The following is a 16,152-nucleotide window of genomic DNA, read 5'->3' as shown; positions in this document are numbered from 1 at the left end:
TTGTACATGAACACAGGATGTGTTGATCCAGTGTTCTGAAGTGCTGAGGCCAGCAGCTGGGACCATGAACCCATTGTGAAAGCGTCTGGTGAGGTCATAGACCAAGTGAGGAGCTGGGCAATCTCTGCAAAGATTTCCACACACTCGGACGTATAAGAGTTCAGCCTGTTGGCAGTAGAAATAATACTGGATTAAGGCACCAACATGGCTTTAAATTTCAGACCATATGTTTTAACCATATAGCTGTAAAAACATATGCCAGCGGTTCTATTGTGGAATAAATAAATATTTTTTCTTATTGACTTGTTATCTATATTACTGCTAATAATTAGCCATTCTGTTTGGACAGCAGCTAACAGAAGCTTAAACAATATTACTAATTACATTTTAATGTTTAATACATAACTACTTAATGCTAACCTCTTTAAACGTTTGTTGCCAAAAGCCAGATAGAGGGGTGATGTCATGCATGCGTGTATGCATGACATCACCCCTGTATCGACTACAGTTCTGGGGCTTGTTCCGGGGCTTCCTCTCTCCCCTCATCCCCGGGGAAACGGGGTGTGGTGGGAGGATGGGCGCTAACACCTGCCCCGCTCTGCTTCATTGGAGGCGGCCTTGCGCCGCAACAAAAGGAAAGATGCCGCCTTTGTATCTGACAGATGGCGAAGCTGCGTCAAGCTCACGGACGGAGAGAGCGAATAGTACCGGAAATAGTTTGAATATTTCTTCAAAATAAGAGCTTTTGGCCAGCCGTTTGACACCATTAGTTTTGCTGTACTTGCTTTAAATGAACTGGAATAACTGTTCACTTTATAAGAGATTTATCAGATGAGACAATATCCCCATTTCTCCAATGTTTTTACTTTTTTTTTTTAGCTTGAATTAATTGGTATCAAACACAAGGCTGTTCTCAGCTGTTACCACCTGCCTCCTTGCTGTGGTTAGTTATAACACAGCTTAGGGTAAGTTAATGTATGAGGGAAGACTCTTACCTTAACAACTGTATTGCACATTGACCAACACTGAAACCTTTTCTTCACCTAGACTATAAAGCACTCAGGTCTGGCTTTCACATCATATTGCTAAAAGAAAACAGTGGTGATGTTTTTCTTACTGTCTTGTTATGCTGAAAAAAATAGCAGGAGAAGAAAAACATATTTATCTGTCATCATGCAGGTAGTTAGTGTTAGTAGCACCGGACTCAAACTGACATCAAGTGAAATGATTCTGTTATGAAAAATACGTGTTTTATGTTCTTTGGCAGTAAATATGTGAGTTGTTATCCTGGCTTAGTAGATCAAACTCATCTGCTGTGGGGGACCGGAAGTGTTGCTGCCGTATTTCTGCAGACTTGACGGTAGCGAGAAGTGACCAGAAGGTGATCGAAAGAAAGGCAAGACATTGTGAGGAGGAAGAAATTCGAGCAGGAGTGAGACAGGGAGGGCTGGAGGCTGGCCCATCATTGCAGTACTAACGTTTGATAAGAAGAGGAGAGCAGACGGAGCGGGGAGGACTGAGGACGCAGAGCAGCATCACGATCCGCGGCTGCGTCTCAGCGCCGGAGAGAAAGTGTCCGCATCTCGGCGAGGTAAATACAGCGACGCCTCCACCTTCTCTCTGGCAGCAGCACTAACGGTGACATTTGATCTGGTGGCGTCAGACACCTGTCACATGTATTGTTGCTTTACAGTGACTCCAACATGTAATGTGTGCGTTAGTTAGCGACATTTCAACCAGAAATCTCTGTCTGTGTGAAATATGAAGCGTCCTGCATTAACTGAGGGGTCGCTGAATCAGATCAGATCTGTATGTGTCAGATTTTCTTATTGTTGCTGCTTTGGGGTTACATCCACGCAGGACACATATTCATACAGCGGCTCAGCCTCCTGGCGACGCTGAAGCAGCTCGATCTGTAGGTCCCACACAGAGTGAGTCGGGCAGGAGAGGAGCGCAGCAAAACAACCCAGTAATCCCATCCAAGAAAACTGAGGTTCTCGTGACTGTTGCTCCCAGGTTCTCTGATGATGCTCAGTCATCGTGCTCTCTCCACTATGAAGTCATCTGCTAAGAATCTGGAATCTTTGAACAGCATTTGAAATTTGAATACCATGAAACATTACAAAAATCACTTTGCACAGACATCAATCCTCCTCAGGCCTCCATAGGCTGCTTACACAACACGCCTATTCTTTCATCTCTTCACTGCAAGTGAAATTCAATTCAATGTTATTTACATAGCGCCGAATCACAACAAAAGTCGCCTCAAGGCGCTTCATAGAGACAAAAATGTATCTATGTAATGTAATTAATGACATGAATCCCTACATGAGCGGCTCCCACATTTATAGCAAAGCTACTGAGACCTTCCTCCAGCATCCTCTGATCATCTGCTCTGAGTCTTTTTTAACTGTTGGATGCTCCTGTTTTAAAAAGAGGCAGCCGCACTTTGGAATAAGTTTCTTCAGCCAATCAAGTTTTGAAGACCTGCTGAAAACTTGTTTGATACCTTACCTTAATCTTTCAGCTGTAATTTATGGCTATAAGTTCACAAACTAAAGAGTCTAAGGGAGTATTTATCTGGTACTCAGTGTCAGGTGTACAGCGGCACAGGCACACACATCTTACATGTGCTGTTTTATTACTGTGGCACTTTTTACTTTGCTGATGTGTAAGAAATATGAATTTATCATCATGTTCTTGTTGTTCATGTTTACTGTTTATAAAAAGATAACTAACACGGCTATTTTCAAACACCAAACAAACGAATAATTATTAAACACATATGAATAAACAGAGTCCGTCTGCATAAAAGGATGTAGCCATAGAGAACGGTAATCATAAGAGAATGAATGAAAATAATCAGTAATGATTTTGAATGAGAGAAATGCAGTAACCTCATGAACAGGAGGTATCGGTCATTATTATCCATCACTCAGTTAACTCGTGGACAATAATGATAGTTTGTTTTCAGTCATTCACATTTTCTGTGAATGAACAAAAAGCTTCTATTTCACAGTAACAGGACAAAACTATTAGAACTGTACGTTTGCACCTTTATCCTGTAGTTTCGTTGGTCAGGTCCATTTGAGATCAGCGTGGATGTGTTTATGTGTAAAAGGAGTTGTTCTTGAAGAAAGGTTCACAGCTGGAGTCCTGGAAGATAAACCATGGCCAAGTAACTACGACCTAAAAATCTGCTGTGTTGGAATGAGGCCTTGATGAAGTTGCTCAACTTTGTACTGAGTCTCTGTTTCCACGTTTTCACTTCTTCAGGTACGACGAAGTGCTGCAGGCATGGGCGTAAACTCGAACTAATTCAAGACCAGTAGTAGACAAGAAGCATTACAGAACGGGTTAGTTGAGAATTTATAGGATTTATGTGATTTGATCTTATGAGTCATATTATTTGGTTCAGATATTTGCTTTGTCCCTGCTAAATTGTTTAAATAAAAAAAATCCTACCTGCATTTAATCTTTTCCTTTTTAATCCTGTGAACTGGTGAAGATTAAACCTGAGTATGCATATGGCATCTTTTAATGGTTCTTGGCTGTTCTAATTCTGTAAACAGACCAGGACTTCTTTTCCTGACCGCTAAAGTGTGACCATTTATCAAGTGCAAGGATCAGGGGAGAGCGTGGCTGTTGGTTGCAGCTAACTGTGAGGGCTGCTAGAGGATGTTATTGTCCCGCAGACCTAGTCAGTCACAGCTAGGCTGTCCCGTACAGTTATGCCTGTACAGGACGTCTGCAGCTATTATCATCATTAGTCTTTTATTTATCCAGGTAAAAAATCTCATTGAGATTAAAAATCTCATTTTCAAGAGACACCTGGCATCATGGCAACAACAGTCACATACCACATAGGTATATAACATTGAAAACAAATATCCCGTACCAACATGTGTAAAATATACAATAACAGATCAAATTAAGAGAACATTAAAAACAAGCACACTGAGTAAAAGAGCTGTTCTCTCGTTCCTTTAAGACAGACTGAAACTCTCCCAATTCAGATCATTTCAGTTCCTCCTGCAGATTATTCCAGGAATTCTGCTCTGATTTTTGGGACAATCAATTGTATGATATTGTGCGAACGAAGGCTGTATTGGTTGTGGTTTTTACTCATATAAACACATAAATAAGATGAACCAGGAGAGATTTATAGATAAAGATCAACCAATGGGAGAGTCTGCGAATATGATGGACATTTAGCAGCAGCATACAAAGAACAATGATGTACACGATTTCCACAGCCAGTAATAAAACGTAAAGCACAATGGTACACAGTATCCAACCTCTTTAGGTAGCGGGCAGGTGCATTCATAAAAAGCAGGTCACCATAATCCAATAAAGGTCAAAAGGTTGCACGAATCAAATGTTTTCTCAGTTGGAGAAACAGGATTGGTTTCTAAAAAAGTAACCTAGTTTTAGTTTAAACTTCGACACAAGCCTTTGAATGTGAGTCTTAAATGACAAATTCTGATCTATAATGATCCCAAGATGTGACCATTTTAATTTCAGTTCCCTGAATTGTTTTAATCTTAGGAGACGTAGCTAACAAATCTTTGCCATTTGAGAATAACATGAACTTGGATGAAGGCAGATGAAGGCAGACTGCAGAAGCTGCAGGGTTTGTGCTACTGAAGGGGATGAACAATAAATAATTGTATCATCTGCATAAAGATGAAATGCTGCATTTGACAAATTATCACAAAGGTTGTTTATGTAAAGAGAAAATAGCAATGGTCCTAATATGGAGCCCTGCGGAGCTCCTTTGGATACTGGGAGGAAAGAGGAAGAAGACCCAGCATGGACACACTGTTTTCTTGCTGACAATTTCAAAACCAACTTACAGCATTTACAGATAGACCAATATTGTTTAGTCTATGTAATAAAACAGCAGGGTCAACTGTATCAAAAGCCTTTGACAAGTCAAGAAAAAGAGCAGCACAGGAGTTTTTGCAGTCCATTGAATCAACGATGTCATTAAGCACTTTAATAGCAGCAGTTATTGTGCTGTGTTGTTTTCTGAATCCTGACTGATGTTGGGAAAGAACTGGATTTCTGTCCAAAAAGTCTTTCAGTTTACTTTTGCTAGAACACACAATTTGGGCCTGTAGTATTAGCCTAACAGGCTAACAGAAACTAACACATCTGCAGTTGAGACTGACCCTCCCATGACTGTGAACTGTGAACTTGCTGACGCTTGTGGTTCACAAATACTTAACGTAGACACAATGTTGCTGTTCTGAGGTCAGTTTTGAGCGCTGAAGTTTAAAACAGCTACAGCAAATAAACACAAAATGTATTACTTAGATGTCTTAACTGGTGCTGTCAGCGTTAATCTCGTTAAAATGACGCGGATTGCACCGTAAGTGGGGCTGCACAGTGCTAACACATTAACGAGCTAACCACGCTAACGCACTGACGCCGTGCAGCCCCACGCACGGGGCAATCCTGGCTAACTCCCTTATGGAGATTTGCTGCGTTAATGCGTTTATGGCGTTAACGTCATTTTCACGAGAGTAACACTGACAGCACTAGTCTCAACATTAGTTTTACTAATAATGTCTGGATTTCATTCTAAAATGCAGTAAACTGTGGACACTTGCCTTTGTTAAACTCTCCTTCTGCACATCTCTGATAAATCGCTACAGTCATTCTAAGGCCCAAAATAACCCTTTCAGACAGTCGGCCCAGATTATCATCCCACTGCAACAGATTCTTTATCACACATGAGACGACCATTTAAATGGGTCCCTGATCCCACACGTAAGGCCAACAACTTCCTAACCCTGCTCAAATATCTGTGTCTGGCTGTGAGTTTACTACACGGTGCCCTTTCCATGAATCAAAGTATTTACAGATCAGTGGGATATAAAAAGTCCTCATCCTCTTATTTTCCCCAACTTTAGGAAAACGTTGAAATGATTTTTGTGTTTCTCATCTCAGTGTTTCCTGTTTGGCTGTTGTGCATTATATAGAAACTCTCATCACTTCTTAATGATGAAAGAAGAGCTTCCCATCTGTAGATAACCAGCAACCCATCTCTTAGTGAATGCATTGATTAATAAAATCAATCACAGGTGAATGAAGTCGAGAACGAGGGGATGTAGGAGTTTCCATATCTGACAGTTAAGACACACTAAAGCCACTGTACTGGTATCTATAGAGAACATTGTGCTGATATTTGTCAAGCTGTTTGAAACATTGCATTGCTGTTTCATTTGACTTGCATTACAGTAATAACTATCACGTGACACGGCACCTGTTGGGCACATCCTGCATGATATTTACAGTTTTGCTCTGGAAGTTCGTTGCAAGTAAGGTGCTATGCAAAAAGCATCCTTGTGGTTCCTTTGGTTGCTAACAGATTGCTACAGTTGTCTGTAGTTTTCCATATTTGTCTGCAAATACTTGTAAACGATGGTAAAACTTCAAAAAGCACCATGCACTTATTAAAGCCATAACAAACTGCTTCTTAAAGTTAAAACTCCATCACGGCGGTGAAGCTTTTCTATGTGTATATTTTCACTCCAGTTTTTGTTTAAAAAATTATATTTAAACTACAAGTTGGAATTTATGAAGTTTTGTTGTGAGGTGGGGAATATTGCTGTGTGATACTACACAGCAATATTCATGTGTGTTACGCCCCAGTCTAGGGGTACCGGTGCGCAACATAAGAGTTAGAAAAAAAGGAAGTGACAAAACCATACACAGAGGAAAAACGATTTCTTAGTGAAACAGTGGTTTGTTGTCTAAACCAGGGGTCGGCAACCCTGGGCACGCGTGCCACAGTTGGCACGCGAAGGGTTAACTGATGGCACGACCATAGCTGGACTGGCCATCGGGCATACCGGGCATTTGCGCGGTGGGCCGATGATTTTTTATTTTTTTTGTAACGTTATAAACACTGAAAGGTGGAGGATTGGCCAGATGCTGGTCGGTGTGTAAAAATAACTCAGTTGTTTGTTGGTGGCTATGGTGGAGCTTCCACAGACTCAGTAACATTAGCAAGTGGTGGAGGCCAGCAGGTGGATGAGAGAAAGGGGAGGCAAGAGGAGAGACCCGAGGCGGCCGCCGGTCTGAGTGTCAGGTGAACTGAACTTCAGGTAAGAAGTTATGAGCTGCAGTCTATGTTGGTCAGATATAAACCAAGTTTAGGTGGAGTTTTATTTTTGTTGTGCTGACTTTTTACAGTCAGTTACAATAACTCGTACTGCGTGCTAGCTAGCATGATGGAGTTTCTATACAGCTGGGTGGGTGCTGTGACGTTACTGATAGTGAACTTTATTTTATTCATAAGTTTAGTTAGTAGAGTTGCCAAATGTCCTGTAAAAAGACAGAATCGTCTCGTATTCAGAGAAATTATTATGCGTTTCATGTTGAGCTGAGAAGGGACGCAGTTTGTCCCTTCTTTTGTTAAGAAAAAAAAAGAAATATTTACAAAACGTATGACGCCTTTCGTATAGCCTGCTTTAACAACGTGCTAACCTTATTTACAATCAATATTGTATGGATGCAATAATGATGCTAAAGATACAGAGGGCTGTTAACAAACAGCTTCAGCTACAATGAAAAAGACACAAAGCTGGATTTATTCTGTCGTTACGCTGTCAGCTGCTTCTTCTCCTCTCATAGTGTTTCTGAGAAATAACACCAGGATCTTTTTAGTAGCTGACAGCTGGTAACTGTGCAGGGGCGGGTCTAGCAAAGTGTTGCCAGGGGGGCAGGTAGGGCATTAACAGGGAGAGGGGGGCACAAAGAAATACTTTTCTTATTCTCATTTAAAATGTCTCGCTGTTATTAAATAATTATCTGAATCTTACAACCAAAGTTTTTATCTGATGTAAAATGTATAGAAATCATAAATATACCAACAAGACTGTACATCACTGTCACAGCAGCATTTGTTTTCATTCAAAGGCTTCATGGCTTTAATACCTGGGGGGCCGGTCTCTAGTTAAAATGCCCGGGCCCATTTTTTGTCCCAGTCCAGCCCTGGGCACGACACGCAGTGAGTTAATCTGAGAGGGTGCATTAAAAAATAAATGGCCGGGCCAGCGGTGCTCATCACAAATCAGCTCACAGACACATTAGTTGTGCCGCTTCTTAATGACGGTATCTTAGCTAACAAACCTAACAATCAGATTCAACTTGTAATTGGGTTAAAATAACTTAGCCTACTGGTGAGAGGGACGTTGTTAGCTTTCTACATTCTGACACTTCAAAAGCTTCAGCAGCTGTCCGCTCAGCATCAGCACCACGGAGATACACGGATACATCCGTAGACTCGAGACAGAATTCACAAAGTGTTTTTGGGACTTTCAGGTGTTTGGACCAATGTTTTCTTTTCTGATCAAACCAGAAATCTTTAATGAGCAGCTGGATTTGTCTCACATTAACTGGCTGAGTTAATGCCAGTTAATGCAACATCGAAGCAGCTGGAATCCACAGCTGTGCGTGTTCATGGAGCTGCATGTTCACCTGCTGGACGTCACTACCTGACAAGTTTAACTGTCTTCAGAACATTGCAGAGGCCCTATTGACAGTATTTGGCTCCACATGTCTGTGTGAGCAGATTTTCTCTCACATGAGTCCTCAGGTCTGAATGCTGGACACTGGGAGACCTGTGTCTCTGAGTGGGAGACCAGAGATCACATTAACATGTGTGTCTCTGTATTAACAAACATGCCATATTGGCCCAGTTTATTTTTCTTATCATTGTTGTGAGGAGACCATAAACAGCATTTGTATTTTCTGTTGTTCAGTTCATTTGCTGTTATGGATAAAAAGTCTTTTTTGTTTCTAAATAGCTGATAACTATTCGCTGACAGCTGCAAACATCTGTGAACAAATATAATCTATAAAGTTGTTCTATATAGTGAGTAACTGTTAGTATAGAGCGTTATTAAATTTATTGCTAATGCATCATATGTCACACTGACTTCTGAGGACATTTTAGATGCACTCGTCATCAGAAAGGTTGCCGACCCCTGGTCTAAACTGAAGCATGAACAAAGGCCAAAATAACAAACAAAACCAGCTGAATCAGTCAAGGAGGAGCTACCTAAACCCTATGTGATGAAAAGAACAAACAAAAGACAAACGCCTAACTCCCTAACTGAATAAACAGCAGGAAACCACAGGGCAGCTCACCCCTTCGGCTTCAGTGACTATTTACAAGAGAAGCTAATTTACACACTATATACAAGCTCAGTAAGTCACAAAACCACAAATATCACAGTTTGGAGGCCAGGCTCAGGTCTGCTGCTGCTGTCAGTGGCTGCCCCGGGACAACTGCTGGTGACAGATTTTGAAGCAACCACGTGATCAGGGGACCAATCAGCAGCCGTCAGCTTATCCAATCAGGGACCTGCAGAGACTTAAAGAGAAAGAAACAGCCACCAAAACACATTATGGCCAATACCAAGTAAATTCATTCAATTCAGTTTTATTCATACAGCGCCAAATCACAGCAACAGTCACCTCAAGGTGATTCATATTGTAAGGTCGACCCTGCAATAATACATACAGAGAAAACCCAACAATCATATGACCCCCACAGATGCTCAATAGGGTTTAAGTCTGGGACATGGTTGGCCAGTCAAGTACTTTTACCCTCAGGTTAGGCACTGGTCTTTATGGAGGTGTGATTGGGGTTGTTAACATGGCCCAGTTTCTGAAGGGAGGGGATCATGCTCTGCTTCAGTATGTCACAGTACATGTTGGCATTCATGGTTCCCTCAACTGTAGCTCCCCAGTGCCTGCAGCAATCACACATCTATTTGTAAAAGACAACCTCTGGATATGACGCTGAGCTCTCAGCTTCTTTGGTGGATCATGGCAAGGTTTGTTCTGAGTGGAACCTGTTAAACTGCTGTATGGTCTTGGCCACCGTGCTGCAGCTCAGTGTCAGGGTGGAGGCCATCTTTATGTAACAATTCTTTTTTTCAGACGTCTTTGCCATGATGTGCCATGTTAGACATCTATGACCAATATGAGAGCGTGAGAGCAGTAACACTAACACACCTGCTCCTCACTCACACCTGAGTCCTTGTAACACTGACGGGGGGATGGCTAACTGAGGGGTGTACTGACTTTTGTTGCCAGTGGTTTAGACATTAATGGCTGTATGTTGAGTTATTTTGAGGGGACATCAAATTTACAGTATACAAGCTGCACACTGACTACTTTACATTGGACCAAAGTGTCACATCTTCAGTGATGTCCCTTGAAAGGACACATTAAAATATTTACAAAGATCTGAGAGGTTACTCACTCTTATGAGATAGTGTATATACTGATGTGCATATTGACTCCTCCTCTAAAGCTCCCCTACAGATGGACTGTATAATTAAACTATATGGAAAGATCATCAGGTAAACAAGCGGGTTCTCATGTAATGCTGTAATGCTGTTGGGGGTGGCTGTAGCTCAGGTGGTAGAGCAGGTCATCTACTGGTCGGAAGGTTGGTGGTTCGATTCCTGGCTTCCCCTAGTCTGCATGCCAAATATCCTTGAGGAAGATATGTCTGTGAAGGTTCTCAGTCATCCAGGTCATTGTAGTCAAAGGAGCTTGCAAAGAAAAGCGTCTGGACTTCTTTAAGTTACTTGAAGACGTTTCACCTCTCATCCGAGAAGCTTCTTCAGTTCAAAGGTCAAATGGTGGAGAGTCCCAGATTTAAACCCAGTGTGAGTTTCCCCCCACAGAGGGACAAAAGGACCCCCTGAGGATCCTCTCTGTCCAAAATGTGAACAAGTAACTAACCCCAAATACCTCTCCGATGCATCCATCAGAGTATGAATGTGTGTGAATGTTAGCTATAAAGCACCTAGAGAAATGTGAATGGGTGAATGCACAAGTTGTGTAAAGCGCTTTGAGTGCTCAGAAGAGTAGAAAAGCGCTTTATAAGAACCAGTCCATTTACCATCATAATGTGACGAATAACACAATTTAGACGCTAAAGTTAGTAATGATATTGGTAGAATTGGGTGCGTCTAAAAAGAGCACCTGTAATTGTTGGAGACATAAGGTCTCCTCAATACCTACATTTTTTATTTGAAAAAACCCTCCATAACACAACACTAGAATTAAGGCCATATAGCCATCATCTGCCATAATCACTCATCCATGTTGTCCAATATTTTCAGCACTCAATAAGGCAGAAAATGGTGCCACCACATTCTTGCAATGACATTAAACATGACACTGTACATTCCCGTAGCTGATTTTGTTGAGGAAGGAGGAGGCAGGGGTCGAACCACCAACCTTCCGATCAGTAGGTGACCTGCTCTACCTCCTGAGCTACAGCCACCCCACTGTGCTTCCTTTATTGCTTCCTGTAGCATAGAATAACCTGGACCATCTTTTAGGAAAAGTGATGGTGAAAAAAATGTGTCCCACGATTCATTGCGACGGATATTTATGCAATCACTCATGACATTAACATGACAAGCAATGTTGGACAGAACAGATACAACTTTTTTACTTCGATGCTTCTGTAGTGCACGGCTCTGTAGCGTGCAATTTTAACAATGCAAATGCGAACATGAGCGTTTCACCCACATTTGCGACTAATGTAACTAATACGTTTTCGTTTGAAAACGCATCTTTTTCTCTCCGTTTTTGGTCAAGGAAAACTGAGTGTTTTGAAAACACTCTCCAAAGTGGATACATTTGAAAACACCATGTTTGCATCGCAGTGTGGACTGTGAAAAACGGGGGCTTTGGTTTGATGCAGTCATGTGACCAATTCAACTAAGATGGCGGATTGTACAGCAGTTTTTTTGTTTGCTCTCGATTTTGACAGCCCCATTAAAGATTAATATCAGTTTGTACTCTCTCGAGATAGCTCACTCACTTTTGCAGCTTTGCACTCTTGGAACCAGTATCTGTTACACACCGTAAAGCGCAAAGAGGCGGAGCTGTCACTGCGATGGTGAGCTCAGGCTGAGTGAAAGAAAATACGTTTCTAGCCTCCAAAACAGCAGCACAGTTCTTGTGATCACCATTAAAACTTTACAAAAATCAAAGCACCTGATCGACAAACTCTGACGTGAAGAAAAGTGAACTTTGTAGCTGCTACATTCACCACCATTTGTTTCACACAGCCAACAATCTGCAGTAAGCCTCCAGAAGCTGTTTAAAATATGCAGAGGAAGCGTTAACTCAGTCTGAGACCAGAATGGTTCAAATACACAGCTTACTGAAGGCTGAGGGCAGCTGTCCTACTTTACATGGACACAGACAGGGTGAGTCTAAGGGGGGCAAGGGGTAGACCATATTCATTTTAAGGTTTTCATTCATTCATTCATTTCATTAATTTTTCAGATTAAAAGTCAAATTATATAAAATACTATCTCAGTTGCTTTTACATTTATTAATATAAATATTAAAGCTTGTTTGATGGCAGATGCTCCCTTCACCCTGGCCAGAAAGGCTAAAATGACCAAAGAAAAAGTGGAAAACAGTTAAACATGAGAGGTTTTTGGACAAAGTTAGTTTTTTCCATTGTTTAAGCTGCTTCCAGCCAAGAGTGATACCATATATGCCCCATAGCTGCAGAAAAGGCTAACATTGTTATCTTTTTACAAAAAACCAGCTGAACATGAGAGGTTTTTGGACAAAGTTTGTGTTCTCCATTCTTTAAGCACCGGTTTGAGCACCGTTTAAGCACCGGCACCGTTTCAAAAGTACCAGTTTGGCACCGGTATTGGATAAAACCTAAATAATACCCGTCCCTAGTCTGGACTTCTTTAAGTTACTTGAAGACATTTCACCTTCATCCGAGAAGCTTCTTCAGTTCTAAGGTCAAATGGTGGAGAGTCCCAGATATAAACCTAGTGGGAGTTTCCCCCCACAGAGGGACAAAAGGACCCCCTGATGATCCTCTAATCACATGAGCCAAAGTGTGGAACTGGGTGTGGGTCCCAATCAGCCAGAGTTTCAGGTGAGCTCATTGTGAAACCTGGCCCCACCTTATCATGTGATTTCCTGAGGTCAGATGGCCCAGGATGTGAGTGGGCGTTAAGGCGTCTGGGAAGGGATCTCAAAACTGGATTATAGATGGCAGAGAGTTGGTGTCGTAAACCACCGCCTCTGTTCAAAGATGGTCGCTCACAGTGGACATAGATGCTTCTTTCACTCCTCTTTCAAACCATCTGTCCTCTCTGTCCAAAATGTGAACATTGGCATCCTCAAAGAGTGACCTTTGACCTTTAGAGCCAGATGAACAGCTGAGTCTTGTCCTGTGGAGGTGGCTCTTCTGTGTTGTGCCATGCGCTTGTGAAGTGGCTGTTTGGTCTCTCCGATGTAGAGGTCTGGGCATTCCTCGCTGCACTGTACGGCATACACCACATTGTTAAGTCTGTGATTTGGTGTTTTGTCTTTCGGGTGAACCAGTTTTTGTCTGAGTGTGTTGCTGGGTCTGAAGTACACCGGGATGTCATGCTTGGAGAAAACCCTCCTGAGTTTCTCTGATATACCGGCTACATAGGGGATGACAATGTTGTTGCGCCTGTCCTTCTTATCCTCCCTCGCTGGTGTCTGATCTTCTTTTCTGTGCCTCTTTGCTGACTTTAAAAACGCCCATTTAGGATAGCCGCACGTTTTGAGTGCTTCCTTTACATGTGTGTGTTCCTTCTTTTTCCCTTCAGGCTTAGAGGGAACATGTTCTGCCCGGTGGTGTAGGGTCCTAATTACTCCAAGTTTGTGTTCCAGAGGGTGATGGGAGTCAAACAGGAGGTACTGGTCCGTGTGTGTGGGCTTCCGGTAAACTTCGATGTTGAGGTTGCCGTTCTCTTCAATGTGCACAGCGCAGTCCAGGAAAGGCAAACAGTCGTCCTTTGTGTCTTCCCTGGTGAACTTGATGTTTTTATCCACAGCGTTGATGTGCGCAGTGAAGGATTCCACTTCTTGTGTCTTGATTTTGACCCAGGTGTCGTCTACATATCTGTACCAGTGGCTGGGTACTCTTCCTTTGAAAGAGCCAAGAGCCTTCCTTTCCACTTCCTCCATGTAAAGGTTGGCTACAATAGGTGACACGGGGGAGCCCATGGCACAGCCATGTTTTTTCTGTAATAGCCTTCGTTGTATTTGAAATATGTAGTGGTGAGGCAGAGGTCTAACAGTGTGCAAATCTGATCGGGTGTGAAGTTGGTCCTGTCCTCCAAGGAGTTGTCTTCTTGTAGTCGTTTTCTGACAGTCTCCACTGCCTCCGTGGTGGGTATGCAAGTGAAGAGAGAGACTACATCAAAGGACACCATGGTTTCATCTGGATCCAGGGTAAGTTTCTGGACCTTGTCAGTGAAGTCGGTGGAGTTCTTGATGTGGTGTGGGGTGTTCCCCACAAGTGGCGCAAGGATGGTAGCAAGGTGTTTCGAGATGTTATAAGTGGCTGAGTTTATGCTACTGACTATGGGTCTGAGTGGGACAGCTTCCTTGTGGATTTTAGGAAGTCCGTAAATGCAGGGTCAGCTGGGACGATACACATATACAAGGTGAATTATCATAATTTTATATATATTATGGTTCATATAATAATATTTCAGACTGATTCAAAATCGAATCGAATCAAATTGAACCGAATTGTGGATCGAATCGATTCGGCACCTTGTGAATCGAATCGATTCTAGAAATCAGTGACGATACCCAGCCCTAGAGAGGATCCTATGGTACCTACCCCTGCTTGCTGCCTCTCACCTCTCACTCGAGACAGAAACAGCCCCTCACCATGATACTGGCTCTAGAACCTGAGCTGTGCTTTGAGGTCAGCCCAACTAAATTTAGTCAGTATTTCTCATTAACTCACGCACTGGGTCGAGCTCCTTCCCCACCAGAAAGGTTTGTTCAGATGCAACTTTTCAAACCTATGCCATGCTGCCATTTTACTTTGGGAGATAAGCTGCTCCCTCCTGCAAACCTTTCCAAACAAGCTATACTTGTTTAGTATTTCTTTATTCTTAAGTTTAAAATTTAACATGGCAACTGTAGAGTCTTAGTTGGCTAAGATGTGTTGTTTGGATTTTGTAGTGTTTCTGAGCAATGCACAGCATGACCGTGGTATACATTTGCTGGGACATCCACTCCTGGGACTGTTGATGGGAAGCTGTCTTGAGTTTTTGACACTGATGAATAATCCTGCTGACTATAGAACGATGGACTTCAAATTGTTTGGTCTTGTAACAGTTCCATTAAGCTCAGCGCATTGTTTGTGTCGCCAGCTGAATGTGACATCACATCATGTGTTGCCTTACCCACATTGATGGGAGCAACAGTTCATCACTCTGATGTGCAGTTGCAGCACTTGTTTCTTCCTCACTGATAAAACTAAGAAAAAAACACACTATGCCAGATTGTCCAGAAAATGGAAAGGTTTAATGGACACCATAACGAGATAATCTCCTAACAATCTAAGAAAGATCTTGATCCGTAATTGTGAAATCAGCTGCTTGTTACAAGCTGAAGACAAGTCTCTTGATACTCACTGAAAGCAGCTTTCATTTAGACCCTTGGGCTGTTTTTCTAAGTCTAACATATCAAAAGAAATTAATAAAAAATTACCTTTTTGTTCTGGTTGTGATGTGCCATTCCCAAAGCAAAGGGATACACACAGAGCAGAGACGTAGACAGTAATTTCATAGTGTGGGCTCTTGTGAAGGTCAACCTCAGGACAAACCCATCCCATATGGAAAAGATATATATAAATCTTATAAAGTTTGTATCTGTCTGGTGTGAAACTTGTATGAAAAGCATACAAGAGTGAAAACACATATAAGATCCCTTGAAAAATTATATAAATCAAACTTGTATGTTTTGGATACTAAAACAATATATGAAAGTAATGAGAAAGTGGCCACTCTCATGAGTAAGTTTTTACTATTTCTTTTTGGGGTACACATGCATAAGACATGATCTGAGGACAAAACACAGTTAAAGCTGCAAAAGAATCCCCACATATTTTTTCAAAAGGGCAACTTTAATCCAAAGTCCTTAACAGTTCGATCATGTACTGTAATAACTTGAACAAGAATCTCCTTCCCTGACCCAGAAAACTGAAGATTAGGCAAATATCAACCAAAAATGTATCAAGTGACTATCAGTCAAGTGCTCCTAATGAGTTCTCCTTATTGAAGTGAATGTTGTCTT

The 16,152-nt window shown here is 41.9% G+C and overlaps 1 protein-coding gene across 1 annotated transcript in view; it reads left to right on the top strand.

Moving 5' to 3' along the window:
• Window positions 1–1,327: 1,327 nt before the first annotated feature.
• Window positions 1,328–16,152, top strand: part of cntn2 (contactin 2) — a 66,231-nt gene continuing 51,406 nt past the window's right edge. Inside the window, 1 exon segment of the mRNA XM_085161403.1 lies at window positions 1,328–1,591. The gene's annotated coding sequence lies outside the window, so the exon portion shown is untranslated.

This window comes from Neolamprologus multifasciatus, chromosome 5, assembly GCF_963576455.1.
Source record: "Neolamprologus multifasciatus chromosome 5, fNeoMul1.2, whole genome shotgun sequence".
Lineage (NCBI taxonomy): Eukaryota > Metazoa > Chordata > Actinopteri > Cichliformes > Cichlidae > Neolamprologus > Neolamprologus multifasciatus.
This window is presented reverse-complemented; position numbering and strand designations above follow the sequence as displayed.